At 47.9% G+C, this 13,815-nt stretch overlaps 1 protein-coding gene across 2 annotated transcripts in view; it reads left to right on the top strand.

Moving 5' to 3' along the window:
- Nucleotides 1-10,250: 10,250 nt before the first annotated feature.
- Nucleotides 10,251-13,815, top strand: part of PPP1R16B (protein phosphatase 1 regulatory subunit 16B) — a 93,582-nt gene continuing 90,017 nt past the window's right edge. For both annotated transcript variants that reach the window (XM_036902289.2, XM_036902290.2), the window contains exon 1: nt 10,251-10,394. The gene's annotated coding sequence lies outside the window, so the exon portion shown is untranslated. The remainder of the gene's footprint in view (nt 10,395-13,815) is intronic.

Consider the following 13,815-nt stretch of genomic DNA (forward strand, 5'->3'; position numbering starts at 1 on the left):
CCTCAGGGGATAGGGCCTTTAAAGGTAACTGAGTTAAAATGAGGCCATTGGGGTGGGGGTCCTAATCCAATCTGTATTGTGTGCTTAGAAGAAGAGGAAATTTGGACACACAGAGACACTGTGATGTTTGTGCACAGAAGGAAGACCAAGTAAGAACACAGCAGGAGGGCAGCCATCTGCAAGCCAAGGAGAGAGGCCTCAGGAGAAAGCAAACCTGTGAGCCTCCAGATTATGGGAGACAAATCTGTTGTTTAAGCCACTCAGCCAGTGGTATTTGTTATTGCAGCCTTAGTAAAATACTGCAGTGACCTTGACATTCCTCCCATCCTGTGGAGGTCTGTGTCCTCTCACCTTGAAGCTGGGTGGAGATAGTCATGCTGGAACCCAACTGCCATGCAGTGAGGAAGTCCAAGCCAGCCCATGTGGAGGGACCACCCGGAAAGACCCTATGTACATGTTCCGCTGACAACCTTGCTGAGGTCCCAAGCTGACAGGCAGCACCTGTCGTCAGACACTGAGTAAACACACCTCCAGATGGTCCCAGCTCCCAGCTTTTGAGTCACCCCCACCCACCGAGTCTTTTCAGCTGATGCCCCAGACACGTGGAATAGACATGTGGAAGAGAGAAGCTATCCCTGCTGTGCCCTTCCAAGTGTGGGACCCACAGCATTCATGAGCATAGTAAAATGGTTGTTACCTCACTAAGTTTTTGGGTAGTTTGTAACACAGCAACAGTAATTCCCAAAGTTTCTTCCAGGGCAGCTACCACCATCCTGGCTCAAATAAAGGTGTAGAAGGCCTCTCTCCATCCATTGCACTCCCCAGCTTTGATAGAGAGCCGTTGCTGCCACATGCTGGCTAATAGAAACAATGCAAGACCCGCTCTTGTCTTTTAAGAGAAGCTTATTCTCATTCATTCATTCATTCATTCACAAACAGTCACAATCCCTGATGGTGGCGGGTCTAGTGAGTTTAAAAAGCATAATCTAACATTACTGATTTTTGCATGCTTTTTTCTCTGGTCATCAGATTTCATTCATAAGTCCACAATCTCTTAAACTGTTCTAAAATCCAAGTCTCTGAAAACTGAAAGGTTTTCCAACTGAAAGTTTACAAAATCTTGCACAGTAGTTAAACCTAATCTGAACTGGCATAAAGCTATATATAGTCCTTTGTTAACATTTCACAGCAGAAATATTAATGTTTGATTATAGGGTGCTGCCTAGACCCCTCTTAGGATGTTCTATAGTTTGAGCAGCGGCTCTCAAAGTGGGGTCCCCAGAAGCAGCATCATCAGCATCATCTGGGAACTTGTTAATCATGGAAATTCTCAGGCCCCATCCCAGATCTATTGAAACAAAATCTCTAGAAGGGGACCCAGTCATCTGTGCCTTAAAGAGCTCCCTGGTGACTCTGGTTCATGCTGAAGTATGAAAATTGCTGATGTAGAGTATATGCACCATACTGCATTTATAAAATCCTAAAGTTCTGAATTCCAAAGCACATTTAGTCCCCATGGTTTCAAATAAGAAATTTCATACAGACATGTATTTTGAAATTTCAAATAGCATTCAAAGAAGCCCTGAGATTTTTATGTTTAAAACAGAGGGCAGGAGGTCTTTGGAAGAAAGAAGAGAGCCTGTGATAAATAATTTAAAAAGCTAAGTTTTGTTGGTATAAACTACCAGGCACTGTGCCAAGTGCCTACCCTCACCAAGTCCACACAGTGAACCTCGGATAGGAATTTTTATCATCCCCATTTTAGGAATGGGGAAAACTGAGGCAAGGGAAATGAGCAGTTGCCACAGCGTAGGGAGGGCACCAGCAGGAGCCATGGCCTTCAGCAGAGTGACTCAACCAACTCACATGGCTGCGTTTCTTCTGCCTTCTGATTTCCTGCTGGTCCTTCCCTTTGGCTAAACCCTACAAGAAACCAGAGGCCAAGGGAATCCCTTCAGTTTAAACCACAGTGCGACAGAGCAGGGCGAAGGATGGAGAGTCTAGGGCTGTGTTTTATATTCTCCTGCATGTGTGTGTATCATAATCGGTTGCTATTAAATGTTTTTCATATATGAATGTATGACACTGCAAGTATCCCCTTGCAACTTGCTTTCTTTCTTTTCACTCACATTTAGTTTTCCAGATTTATCTATGTTGACACAGGTAGCTCTATTTCAGTTCATTTTCTCTGTTGTTTAGAATTCCACTGTATTAACATACCCCTCATTCACTAATATCCATTCCCCTACTGGTAGGCATTGAGAATATTGCCCATCTTTTGCTACTACAGATAAAGCCAAAGTGAATATCCTTAGACATATCCTTTTCTGCGCAGGTGGGAGACTTTCTGCAGGCCAGCTACTCCTAGAAGTGGAGTTGCTGGGTCACAGGACGTGCCTATCCGACTTTCCTAAGAAATGATAACTTTCAGTTGATTTCCAGAGTGGTTGCACCGGCTTTGGTGCCCCGACCCCAGGAGGGTTCTCTTTCATAGTCTTAACCCATCTCAATATGGAAAGGCCTTTTTTTGCCTTTCTGACAGCTGTCAACTGTCCTTCCTGGACGTTTTATTTGCATTTCCTGAACAATTCAGATGATGAGCATCTCTTCACCAATCTGTTGTTTGGGGATAAACATTTTGCCTTCTTACTCGGGCTTTGCCTCTTTATCGTCCACGCCTAGATTTCTAGAATTTACAAAAGACCTTCCCTCTCTTGTCGCAGGCAGGGACACAGGAAAAGTGCTTTGACTTTCTGGTGACCACCTGGCCACTGTGGATGGTACAGAGCCTATTTTGTGACTCAGGGCTGAGGAACAACTCTGTTTGCTCCGGGTGGTATGTGTCCTCTCACAGATGTAGAGTGACAATAGCCGATGGCTGCAGAGCTGAAAGCAACAGTGACAGAAAACACACACACACACACAAAGCTGAAGGGAAGGAAACCTAACCCTCAGTTTATAATTTTGAATATGTGATTTTGATGCCTTTTCAAGCACCATGTATTAAAGTCCTAGCGTATGCTGGGACCATGATATGTTCTCCCTAAACTCTTCCAACAGCCTTGTAAAGCAGGGACTCTTGGCCCATCCATAAATCTTCCCTGTGCTCCACGTGCCAAGCTGTACCAGGCCCTGAACAAACAAGCAGACCTGGTCCCTGATTGGTGGTATTCCCCACCTGTATTAGTTTGCTGCCATCACAACAAGCCACAAACTGGGGGCACTAAACCGCAGAAACATATTTTCTCACAGCTCTGCATGTTAGAAGTCTGAGATCAAGGTGTCAGTAGGGTTGGTTTCCTCCAAGGCCTCTCTCTGGGTATAGATGGCATTCTTCACACAGTCTTTCCTCTGTCTTTAATTTCTTCTTACAAAGACACAGTCATATTGGATGAGAGCCCATTTGTATGGTCTCATTAACCCTAATCACCTTTTAAGCATATTATTTCCAAATACAGTGACATTCTGAGGTCACTTTGTGGGGGTGACTCTGGCAGTGGGAGGTGGGGCACAGTTCAGCCCATAACACTGTCTAATGGGAGAATTAGACATTAACCTGACAGTCACAATTTACGTGTAAAATGACAGCTGTGGTCCCTGGGGCCATGAGAGCCAACAGAAGGGAGTCTGATTGAGGGGCTTCTGGGAAGACTTCTCTGAGCAAGTGACATTTGGGCTGAGACCTGAAAGATGGGTGGGGGTTAAGCAGAGAAAGAGGGAATAGCATGCCAGGCAGAAGGAACAGTATGTGCTGAGAGATGGTAGTACCTGGAGGGGCATTGGAGGAACTGAAAGGTAGCTGGGGGCGCAGGTTGCTCGGGGGGAGCTAAAAATCACCTGGGCACCCCTTAAAGCATACAGATCCCGGGCCTCACTCCAAAGGGCTATTGAATCTGAGGCTTAAGGGGAGGGGCTCAGGAATCTGCATTTCTTCCCGCCCCCCGAATTTTTTGTTTTGAAAAATACTAATCTTGCAGAGAAATTTAAAGCAAAGTACAAGGAATGTTTGAATACCCTTCACCTAGATTCACCAGCTGTGGACATGTGTGCACATTTATGCTTCTCTTTCTCCCTCTTTACCCTCCCTCAGCATGCACCCCCTAACAATAAGTGAAGGACGTTTGTCTGTAACCACAATGCCATCATCACATCTCAGAATATTAACATTAATTCAGCAATGTCATCTAACATACAAACAAGAGTTAAATTCTCAATGGCCTGCAACATTTATTTTAAGGCTATTTGCTTTTTCAACCCAGGATCTAATCAAAATCCACACATTATACATATTTTTTGTTATGTCCCTTTAATCTCTTTTAATTTAGAATAACTCCCTACCTTTAAAAAACACTAACTCTTTAAAAGAGAGTCCAGGCTTGTGGAATGCCCCACATTCTAGATGTGTCTAAATTTTCCTCATGATTAAAAATCAGGTTAAGTATTTTTGGCAAGAATATGACATAGAAGATGGCGAGTTCATCATACTGTATTACATTGGGTACATGATGCTAGGTGGTCCCACTCTTAGTGATGCTGGGTTTGATCCTTTGGTTAAGGTGGGGACTGCTGGACTGCTCTGTGGTAAAGATTCATTTCTCATTTGTCAGTAATCAATGATCAGTGCTGTGAGTTTAAGGGTAATCAATGTTTTGAACCATGTGAATATTCTGTTATCCAACAACTTTTCACTAAATAGCTCTAGCATCTGTTGATAATGACCCTTGTCTCCTCAGTCAGTTATTATAATGGTGATTGCAAAGTGGATCTGCATTTTTAGTAAATGTCCCAGGTGACTCTTCTACTCAGGGAATTTGGAAAACCCTGGTTAAGTCAAGGTAAGGGATATAGGAGAATGAGAGTTTGCTATCAAAGTCACTGGAGGCATTAACTAGACATTGTTCATTAGAATCAGTTAAAATGCATACTCCTAGGCTCGATCCTGCACCAAAAAATAAGAACAGGGTGCAAAAGAGAGGCCTAGGAAGCAGCATTTTGACACCCGCCCCCACCCACCACCCACCCATGTGATTTCTATGCTCCCTGAAGTTTGAGAAACATCAGGCTTAGGTGGCGATCTTAAACCTGACTGCACACTGCATTTTCAACTCACCTGGGGAGTTTTTGTGATCTGGGTGTATGTGTGTGTGTTTAAAAGAAAGAGCCCCACCTCCAGAATCTGATTCCTATGGTCTGGGGTGGACCCTGGGGATCAACATTTTTAAAAGCTCCCTTAGTGATTCCAACGAACTGCCAAAGGTTGAGACCCACTGAGTTGAGAGGTTCTGTCTAAACTGAATATAAAAATGAAGGCCAATCTACCCCAGCTCCTAGTAACCCTTAAACTCACAGCATCATAGGACTGAGCTCACCTGCTAGCTGAAAACACCTGGTGTTCCCTCCACACCTCCCGTGGGGCTCCCACTGTGTGCAGACAGCTCTGACTGGGTTTTTTTGGGAGCTCACAAACGAGGTGGATGAAAGGTCACTTACCTCAAAAGTGTGAGGACATGGGAAAAAATACACACACAACACATGCAAGTACTGTACAATCGGAGTTTTACAGACCAGGAAACTGGCACTCTGAAAGGGGAAATTACCTCCCAGCCAGTTTGTGGCAGAGCCAGGACTCTTACCCAGCATGCCTTTCTTCCCCTTGGCTCATTTTTACTTGAGGCCACACTGCATGGTCTACACTTCCTGCATTTCTGTTGGCTGGGCCTGGCCTGCAGCCAGCATCTTCACTAGCAGCAGCCACCTTTCAGGGCTGACACTGGGCCAAGCATTGGACTAGTTGTTGAATGAGTGAATGGAGCCAGCCCAGCACCTGCCCACTGCAGGCATTAAAAGCCAGTGGATCAAATAACCACGAAAATGAACCCCTTTGAGCTGAATTAGCTCATTTTTTTTCATAGACTCAGAGGTCTTTGTTCTTCTGGAATCCTTGCTTCACATCTTAACAACCATATAATTCACCCAAATTCTACCTTATATAATTTATATGTAACTATGAGTTGACTTGAGTTGCGATTGACTAGTTGACCTAAAACTATGTAGATATTTCATTTAATTCTGTATTTGTAAATGTAAGTGTTTCAGATTTTATGTGTTGGAGCCAATCCATTTATACTTAGGTCCTCAAACATTTTCTGTAGCTCATTAGAATGTCCACTGGCCCTGGACTGTACCCTAATGTCTAACAGAGCATAGATGATCTCAAAATAAAGGGAGGGACTTTCCCACCTAAGCACAAGAGACAGAGGCTTGGAGAACATGGTCAGTGTTGCTTTCAAGGACCAGAGACTAGTCTGACTTTTTTTTGGTTAAAAACTTCATTAAGGTATAATTCCCATACCATACAATTCACTCAGAGTACACAGTTCATTGGTTTTAGGTGTATTCGTAGTTGTGCAACCATCACCACAGTCAATATGAGAATATTTTCATCACCCCAAACAGAAACTGGTGCCCTTCAAATGTCGCTCTTCATTTACCTTCCCAAACCCCCTCCCATCTTGAGACAAACACTAATCTACTTCCTGTCTCTCTAGGTTTGTCTATTTTGGATATTTCATACCAATGGAATCACACGATATGTGTTCTTGTGTCTGGCTTCTTTCATTTAAGCATGTTTTCAAGGTTCATCTATGTTGCGGCATGTATCAGTACTTCTCTCCTTTTGATTGCCAAATAATATTGCATTATATTGAACAGACCACACTTTATTCATCCATTCATAATTTGAAGGACATTTGGGTTGTATCCACTGCTTGGCTATTATGAATAATGCTTCCATGAACATTTGTGTACAAGTCTGTGTGGATGTATGTCCTTATTGCTCTTGGACATACACCTGGAGTGGAACTTCCGGGTCATCTGGTAACTATGTTTAACATTTTGAGGAACCGCCAGAACTGTTTTAGAAGGCAGCTGCGCCATTTTACATTCCCGCCAGCAGTGTGTGAGCTTTCTAATTTCTCCACATCCTTGCCAGCACTTGTTATTACCTGTCTTTTTGATTATAGCCATCTTAGTGAGTCTGACATTGTACCTCACTGTGGTTTTGACTTGCATTTACTTGATAGCTAATGATGTTGAGTACCTTCTCATGTACTTATTTGCCACTTGTTTATTTTCTTTGGAGAAATGTCTATTCAGGTTCTTTTTTAAAAATTGAAGTATAGCTGATAAACAATATTATATTGGTTTCAGGTGTATAGCACAGTGACTTGGACAATTATATACACTGTGAAATGCTCACCACAAGTTCAGTTACCTTCTGTCACCACACAAAGATACACTGCAGTATTATTGACTATATCCTCTGTGCTGCATTTTTCATCCCTATGACTTATTTATTTTATAACTGGAAGTTTGTACCACTTAAACCCCTTCAGCTATTTCGCCTATCCCCCTGGCCTTCTCCCCTGTGGCAACCACCAGTTTGTTCTCTGTTTATGAGTCTATTTCTGTTTCCTTTTTTATTCCATATGTAAGTGAAAGCATATAGTATTTGTCTTTCTCTATCTGACTTACTCCACTCAGCATACCTTCTAGGTCTATTCATGTTGTCACAAATGGATGAGCAATATTCTTTTTTATGGCTGGGCGATATTCCACTGTATAAGCATACCATCTATTCAGATTTTTTGTTCACTTTTAAATTGAGTTATTTGCCTTTTTATTGTTGAATTGTAAGATTTCCTTATATATTCTAGATACAAGAGCCTTATCAGATGTATGATTTGCAAATATTTCCTCCCATTCTGTGGGTTACTGTGTTTGTTTGCTAAGGCTGCCATAACAAAATACCACAGACTGGGTGGCTTAAACAACAGAAATTTATTTCTCACAGTTCTGGAGGCTAGAAGTCTAAGATCAAGATGTCTACAGATTTGGTTTCTCCCAAGACCAAATCTGAAAGTCCCCCCGCCCCCAATCTGTTCTCCTTCATGTGAAGAGGGCCATCTTCTCCCTGTGTTGTTAACAAGTTCTTTCCTCTGTGCATGCCTCCCTGGTGTCTTTTCCTCTGCTCATGAAAGCACTAGTCATATTGGATTAGTGTCCCATCTAAGGGCCTCAGTTTAAGTTAAACACCTATTTAAAGACCTTATCTCCAAATACAGTTACATTCTGAGGTACTGAGTGTTGGGACTTTACCATGTTAATTTTTGTTGGGGACACAATTCAGCCCATAACAGTTATCTTTTCACTTTCTTGATGGTGTCCTCTTTCTAAAGCACAAAACTTTAAAAATTTTAACAAAGTCCAACTTAATCTATTTTTTCCTTTGTGATTTGTACTGTAGATGCCATTTCTAAGAAACAATTACTTAATCCATGGCCACAATTTATGCCTGTTTCCTTCTGATAATTTTACAGGTTTAGCTCATACATTTCAGTCTGATTTATTTTGAATTAACTTCTGTTTATGATGTGAGGTAGGGGTCCAGCTTCATTTTTCTGCATGTGGAAATCCATTTGTCCCAGTGCCATCTGTTGAAGAAACTATTCTTTCCCCATTACATTGTCTTGTCACTTTTGTTGAAAATCAGCTGATCATAAATGTGAAGGTTTATATCTGGACTCCATGTTATTCCATTGATCTGTGTCTATTCTTATACCTGTTCTGCACTGTCTTGATTACTGTAGCTGTGTAGTTAGTTTTGAAATAAGGAAGTATGTGTCCTCTCTCATATTCTGACTGTACTTGAACTCCCATTCAGTTGTTTTGTTTTTTAGATTACACATGTAAGTGAGATCCACATATAAGTGGAATAAACTTTTGGTATCAAACACTGTAAGGGGTGTCAATCAATAGCACAGCTTGGGAATTTGGGCCCATACTCAAAACTTCATTTCAGGAACACGGGCTCCAAGTTCTACACCTGCCTTGGAGAGATGGATTCCCGCCCTCTCAGCCCACAGCTCTTCATGATGAATCAATGGAAACATTCTGCAGAGAACAATGATCCCCTTGGGTTATTTTAAACACCATTTTAAGTCCTCCCCACCTGCTCTGCTCTCTAATTGCTCTACAGAAACCACGTCATTCACAACTGGATTATTAATGAACTGAGAGGGAGCCAGGGGGCAATTGACGGGGAGATTTCAGAGGACTTGGGGGACCTGGGGGCCTGGAACAAGCCCAACCCAGAGGTTTTCACGTCCCCAAGAAAGGCTATGGAGTCTCCTTAGCAAACAGGGAATCGCTAAACTCAGGTTATACTATTGGCCTCAAAAGAACATTGCTAGTGTGTGATGACCCAGAGGAATTCTTCAAATGAGACTGCTGGGAATTAGCTGGGTACCACCCCAACCCCCCAAACTTAAACTTTCTCTTACTCCGGCTAGCTGTGGGGTGTGTAGGGCTCTAGGCTGGAGGCTGCAGCACTCAGGAAACAAGGCCCTTTGTGGAAAAGAGAAGTCTATTGTTCTAAAGCCAGTGTTCGGCGAGTGTGAATTCCAGAGAATGTTTTGGGATGGACTTTTCCCCTTTGTTAACCTTCTCTCTTCTCCTGGGGGCTGGTGGAGTAGGCCCTCTCAACAACTTACAGATAGTTAAATCCATGTTGCTTAGCGTGCAGGGGGCTTCAGCCAGGGAAGGTGGCTTGAATTAGATGACAGAAGCCACTTTTATTTTTAGCGTTAAATCTCAGGGAAACCAGCCCCTTGCTAGATCCTGCACATCTCAAACGGTGGCAGACGTCAGCAGAGGTGTGACCACTTCCTTCCTTCTTCACTTCACCTCTTTTCTTTCCAGAAAGAGGAAATGATGCGAGTCCACGTTGCAGGCAGTGGCTCCCAGGCTCCCACTAGTCGCTCCCCCCTCCCAACTTGGGGACCTGCTCCCACAGACCTGTCCTCAGCGCAAGGCCTAGGTGGGCTCCTTGTCGTCCTAGGAAGCCTAAGCCCTCAGACTGCGCAGGCCCTCATGGTAGGAGGTTAGAATTTCTGGCACTGGCACTACTTCTATGTGACTTTGGGCAGGCTACTGCTCCTTTCTGGGCCTCTTGTTGCCCTTCCATCCAGTGGGAGCAAGAACATGGCCTCGGGCTTCCCGCTTTCCATGGTGGGGTGAGGTAGACCACAGGAGAAAACTATTCCGAAGCTTGGCCATGACCCGTTCGCCTACAGTTTCCAGCTGGTCAAAGTTGGGGGTGGGGGCCTTCCTAGAGCGCCGGGACCCTTCCCCGAGCTCCTCGCCAGCCCGCGGGCTAAGCCTGCCCACCCACTTCCCGCGAGCTCAGGCCCCGCCTCGGGGGAGGAGCCGAGGGGCGGTGCGGAGGCTCGCGGCGGAGCACAGCCTGCTTCTGTCGCCGCACGGGCAGCTGCGGCTCGGGGACTGCCGGACGGAGCCAGGGCCGGGAGCCGCTCGGGGCAGGCTCGGGAGAGCGGGTGAGTTCCCCGGCTACGCCGGCTCCTTCCTTGACTTGACCCTGCAGGGGATGGCGATCTCGGCGGGGAGGTGATCCCAGCCCCTGAAGGTCCGCCTGGGGGTGTGTGGCGCGCTTTGGCCAAGGGCCGGCAACTTAAGATAATTGGGGGAGGGGGGCACTAGAAAGGCGGGTACCCGGAGCGCTGGGTACACTGGGGAGTCGGACTGGGGTGGGGGCATTCCCCGGGTGTTGCGCGCCAATGATGAGGCCGGGTTGAGGGGCGCATTGGCAGGTTGCTGGCTGGGGCGCCGTGGCCTGATCTTGGAGCGGGCAGGGGGATTTCGTCCGTTTCTGGACTCCGGGGGCGCAAAGCCGAGAAGCGGGACGCACAACCAGCACCAAACGGCGCCGGCGCCCCGCCTCGGGGTCCGGCATGAGGGCGCCGCCCCCTCGCGTGGCGGCGCTGGGGCCCCGCAGGCAGCTAGCTGTACGGCGCAGCGAGTGCTCCTGCCGGAGAGGGAGAGGTCCCCGGGGCGGGCGCCTCCGCGTGCAGACCCGCCCAGCCGCGGGGTCCCGCTGACAGCGCCTGCCCACCCCAGGGAGACCCCGCGCCTGGTTGTTCCCCGAGAGAGGTGCGCCCAGCCTCTCCAAAGGGCCGCTGCGCGCGGGCTACTGGGTCCCCAGCGCCAGGAGCGCTTCTCTCGTCCTGAGTCCCGCGCGTCGACTCCGACCGGAGGAGCGCCCCCGAGCGCCTAGGATGGGCAGAAACCGTGCAGCCCGCCCCGGAGAGGCCGCGCAGAGGGGTCTCCCCAAGGTCATCCGGAGTGCCCAGGCTGAGCTGCCCAGACAGCCCCGAGTGGAGAGCAGAGCGAAGGAGGCGTCTGCCGCCGCCTCCTTCCTTGATTCAGATCCCTCCCTCCTCCGCCTACCCCAGCCCGACCCAGCTTCACTGGAAATGCTGATGATGCAGCTCGCACCCCCGGGCGGATAATAGATCCTAGGCGAGCTGTGAATCTGGCCTTCCTGGGAGGATCGCGCGCAAAGCCTGGGACGCGGTGCTCCCGGGCACCCCAGGAGCGCAGAGAGAGAGGAGGCTGCATGAGCGCTGCTCAGAACCGAAAGCCGGGCTGCCTGCGCGCCCATGTGATTGGATTCCACATAATAGGCCCCTGTTCTCGCTGTCAGAAGCGCCCACGAGCTCTCCGCGGCCCCGGGCACCAGGTGCCGCCTCTGAATCACCCTCTGTGGAGGACTCCGGGGCCTTGAGGTGCCAGGCGCCCTTTTCGCGGGGCTTTCTCGGGAAGGGGCATGTCGTTAGCCGCCTCAGCCCGCGGGGGTGCTTTCCTGTGCGTTCTGCCATTTCCTGCGGCTGGTGAAGCACCGAAGAAAAACCCTTCATCTGGAAGGCTTCCTCCTGGGCGGCTAATAAAGCTGTTTAGCTCAACCAGTGACCGGCTCTTTGCCTAAGGGCAAGGCCCTTGGCCTCTTCAATCTTCAGCTGCCCTGGGGAATGGGCTTCTGATCAGGCAGTGGGGATCGTGAGCGGACCCCTGTGAGGTGCTTGGTGCAGTGGAGTACAGCCGCGCGGCCACCCCTGGGTAAATCCCAGCCTTTCCTAAGGGGTTTGAGTGGGGCGTGTCTCCTCTTTGAGGCAGGAGTAGAAGTGGAGCCCTGGTGGGTGGTTCTGCAGGGGCTGGGGGAGTTGCCACATCTTCCTCCTTCAGCTCTGTCATAAAGCCTGTAGGCGGCTCGTGGGCACTGGTGAGTCCTTTCCGCTCCCTGCCTGCTCACAGGCGGCCTTCCCACACAACCCCCAGCCAGCCCCTTCTCTCCCACCTGCCGCCAGGCTGCTGGAGGCAAAATGTCAGGCCACTTTGGAAGTCCAACTTTCCACATTCTGTTAAGTGAAGTCTACCCGACTGTGTCTCCTGGCACCTTCCTGCCCCCTCTCCGGGTCCCAGGTCTTCTTAGCCTCTGAAACGTCTTCCTTCAGGAAGACCACTTGATCCTTCCTCCTGCTCTGTCGGTCTCCTCCCTGTGACATTATTTGTGTGCCCTGAGGTTTCTGTGCTGGGGCTCCTTGCGTCCTGGTGCTCTCTGGATCTGCCCTGGAAGGATATGGCTGGCAAGGCCATGCGTGCTCAGACCCCATTCTGGTAACTGATGCTGGAGTGGGGGTAAAATTCTAATTTAGCTGTTAATTCTGTTCAGGAGCCTGAGCCAAAGGGTCGAGAGCCACCGGGCTGATGCAGGAAGGTGGGTTTTTGGTCAAGGCAAGAACCTTCCTGCAGAGCCCATTTGGACTCTTTGGAAACTAGGGTTCCAGATTCTTCTAAAAACTCTTCTCTATTCCCAGAGTGAACATTTTCTGACCAACAGAAGCTGCTGCCAGTCTGGTTTTACAGATCATAGAAGGCACATACCTGGATCTGTGTGCTGTGCTTGACCTGCAGGAACTACCCTCAACCTTTGCCCTCTTCCCCCACCCTAACTGCTCCATCCCCCACCTGCCTGACCCAGGACTTGAAGCATTTGGTGCATTTTGAATGCAACTGGTATTCTTCCAGCAGAGACCGGGACCTTCTTTACTCCGGGCTCCAAGAAGGGCTTGGTCACTCCTGCTTCCTGCAGAAAGCTACAAAGTATGAAGAGCACGGGAGCCAGATGGGTCCAGTTCCAATTATAGCTCTTTACTTCAAAGCTCTATGACCTTGGGTAAATTATTTACTCTGTGTCCTGGTTTTCTTAACTGTAAAATGGGAGTACTAGTAATGCCTGCTTCATGAGGTTGTGAGAATTCTGTGAGACAAAATGCATCGAAAGTGCTTATTACAGCACCTGGTGTGGGCGGGAATGCAGGAAATGATTATTGTCACTGTTACCACCATTTCCTCCTTTGCATTGGGCTCTCAAAGGTCCCACTGCCTCCATTCTGGGGGAGTCAGACCTTTTCTGCCTCTGTCAGGACGGGGAAAGCCTCTCAGCCTGGAGCGCCTGAGGCCAACATGGGCCCGTCCTCAGGAAGTCTGTGGCTTGGCCTTCCTCACCTGGCTGCCATACCTCAGGATTCGCTGATTCATTCTGTAGGTGTTTACTCCATTCTAGACCTTATGCTTAGAAAGGGGCTTCGGGATGAATCAGGGAGCTCCGGTTCTCACTCTTTGGGGGAGAGGTAGGCCTGGGAACAGAGTGAGGACACTGTGGGACGACAGCTTCCCTGGCAAGAAAAGGGATGAAGAGAGAGTGATGGATGAACAGCTGGGCTCAGACGAGCCACCCGGGCATCATTTCTGAGTGCCACTTTGTAGCTGGGTGGTGATGGGCAGATGCCTGGGTAACAAACTCAGCTCAGGGCCTTCTAGGTATTAATCAGTGCTTGCAAATGTTAGTTGCTATTATTATTAATCTATGATGACCAATAACAGGTGGGCAAAATTTGC

Source organism: Manis pentadactyla, chromosome 5 (assembly GCF_030020395.1).
Source record: "Manis pentadactyla isolate mManPen7 chromosome 5, mManPen7.hap1, whole genome shotgun sequence".
Taxonomy (NCBI): domain Eukaryota; kingdom Metazoa; phylum Chordata; class Mammalia; order Pholidota; family Manidae; genus Manis; species Manis pentadactyla.